The following is a 2,726-nucleotide window of genomic DNA, read 5'->3' as shown; positions in this document are numbered from 1 at the left end:
CCCCACAAAACACCCTGTGATAGAGAGGATGCTCCTCTCTATCAACTAGTTTGCAAACTCAGGGGGACAGCCAAAGAAATAATAATTAGCTGCAGCTAATTATTACAAAGTGACAAACTTGATGCAGGCTGCGAGGCGGCGCTAACTGAAAAGTACTGGGCGAGCAGAGCCCGGGATGGGACGTGGATTTGTGGGTCAAGGCTCAGAGCAGCCCCGCAGCCTCAGCTCTGCCGGAGCCCAGGGTCTCCCAGGAAGGCATCCTGTGGAGCTGGGTACTCAGCGGGGGCCCCTGGGGACCTCACTGCCCTGCGATAACCCTAGGGATGGCAGGAGTCTCCCCTTTCCCGTTTTGGCCCTCAGATGATTCAGACACGTGGACGGGGATTTCTCCGGGAGGGAAAACGGGAGAAGAGCACGCGCTGCCAATTGCAAAACAGCCTGAAAATTGAATCATGTCCAAGGCTGCAAGCCCCAGATGCAATCCCACAGATAACCCAGTTTCAGCTCCACTACTATCAACTTACCACGAGGCAGTTCATTTCCTGTGGCTCTCGGGGAAATATCCCACTGTCCCTAATTACTCCTTTGGGCTCACTGTCTCAAAGACGATCCGTAATCAAACGCTGCCAGTTTCAGCCCCAGGAACGCACCTTTCACATTTTCAGCCGCTTTCCCTCTCACCCAGACCCCTCCACCCTGGGGCTTTGCCACCCTGCACGGCTCCTGCAGCGGCCAGCCTCCCGTCCCTCCCACAGCATGCACCGGGGCACCATCGGCAAACAAACGACACGGTGTGGGAACCACGGGATGCTGGAAAGAAAAACAACCCCTCGTCAGCATCCCGTGAAAAAAAGCCTCCCAACAAACTAGGATTTTCATCTTCAAAGGTTTTTTAGGCTCTGCGGCAGCAAGAAAAAATTCACAGTCATAGCCAACCATGGCAATGGCCCTGCAGAGCCTGCAGCCAGCATCTCTGCTCCTGCTCCCGGCTCCTTGCCCGCCACGCACGTGGTGGTGCAAAACCACACGGCTCTGCACGGCATTGTGGGGCTGCTGCTCGGGGCAGCCCTCTGCAGGGACAGGATCTGCCCGGGAGGGCTGGAGCCGAGAGCCGCAGGGCTGGGAAGTGGCAGAGAGAGGCTGAGGTCTGTCCCTCCAGCCACAGAGGGGGATCGCTGGGCTGATCCCCCAGACCCGCAGGACCCCCAAGCACCACCACCTCGGAGCGCGGGAGGCTGTCAGCCCCCACGTGGCGCATGGAGATTCGCGATCCCGGGATGCAACGCTCCACCTCGCTCCCCGCCGCTGCCAACGGCGCCGAGTGCTGCACGCTGGGACGCGTAGTCTCTGGAGACGGCGGCCCCGCCGCCAACAGCCGCCTCGCTCCATGTTGTGTCCTAGGTGGAGCCCCGCAGCCCTGGCAGCTGGCCAGCCGCCCGCTCTGGGGAGGGGGGGGGGAAAGCTGGATAATTCCCACTGCGAGGATGCAGTGGGAGCTGGCGCCTTCCAGCTGGCCGCACCGGGGCGGCACGTGCCCGGGGCGCTGGGGCGCAGTGCTTGCCCCAAGGGCCGGACTGCTCGCCATCTACTCCAATGGGATGCCTGCGGAGGGGAGGGATGGTGCAAGCATGGCGGGAACCTGCTCGCTGCAGCTTGCAAAGTACCTCTATCACTACTTTGAGCTGTCAGGGAAAGCCTCTGCCCCCCCTCCCCGGGTCAGGCTGAACTTCTCTCTCGTTAGGACTCGGTTTAAGAGGCGACGCGGGAGTGGCTGAGCAAAGGATGGGGTGGGCTGCTGGCAGCACTGGGGACAGAGCGGACACTTGCGGTTGCTGGACTCACACTGCGTCACTACGCTGGCAGCATGTGCTGTCGCTGGCGTCAGGGCTTTGGACGACCAGCGCAGGATGGGGCCAAAACCCCAGGGAGCAAAGGGACAGGGTATGGCCAAACACACCTGCCTGATGCTCCCAAGGCATGAGCAACCCAGCCCGAGCTTCCAGCCCCAGCAGCCCAGCGCTGTAGAAACCATCTCCACCATCGCAGCACAGCCCCGGGGAAACCCTCTCAGCCGGGGATCCCCGGTTGCAATACCAGTCTGCCCGAAACAACAGCAACCGGTGGGGCAGCAAACCTCAGCACGGCAAGTGTTGCAACCCACGAACACGCACGCGTGCAGTGCAAACAACAGCAGGAGCGCCCTGTCCCCGGGTCGCTCGCAGGATGGGAGGTTTCCAAGGGAGAGGGCCAGGAGAAGCGCCGCGGCTGCTCTGCCACCAGGCAGGACCTGGGGTTCGTATTTTTTACACAGACCTCAAGTTCATGCCAGTGCAGAGCTGCAAGCATGCGGAAGGCTGGCACGCTGCGAGAGACCACTCGGGGACAAGCGCTGCTGCCGCCCTGCCAGCCACGGGACAGGGAAGGGGCCCTGGGGCTGGGCTGGTCCACCTCGCCCTCTGCTCCCGCACCTCGAGGGGTTGGGGAGGCTCGGGGCTGCCAGCTCTCACCCCTCTCCGAAAAGAAGCTGAAAGAGGCTCCAGGTCCCCAGCCCAGGGCACCTTTGCTCACAAGTGAACTTCTGCGGCTTTTCACTGGCCTCTTCCTATTTTACATGGGCTGTGACCTGCTGCGGGTGAGGAGAAAAGTTCCCACCAAATGACGGCGAAAACCCTGTATCACCAAACCCTCCAGTGCCAGCCTGTCCCCCCTCGGATCACAACTTTTCC

Source organism: Aptenodytes forsteri, unplaced genomic scaffold (assembly GCF_000699145.1).
Source record: "Aptenodytes forsteri isolate BGI_AS27 unplaced genomic scaffold, ASM69914v1 Scaffold15, whole genome shotgun sequence".
Taxonomy (NCBI): domain Eukaryota; kingdom Metazoa; phylum Chordata; class Aves; order Sphenisciformes; family Spheniscidae; genus Aptenodytes; species Aptenodytes forsteri.
This window is presented reverse-complemented; position numbering follows the sequence as displayed.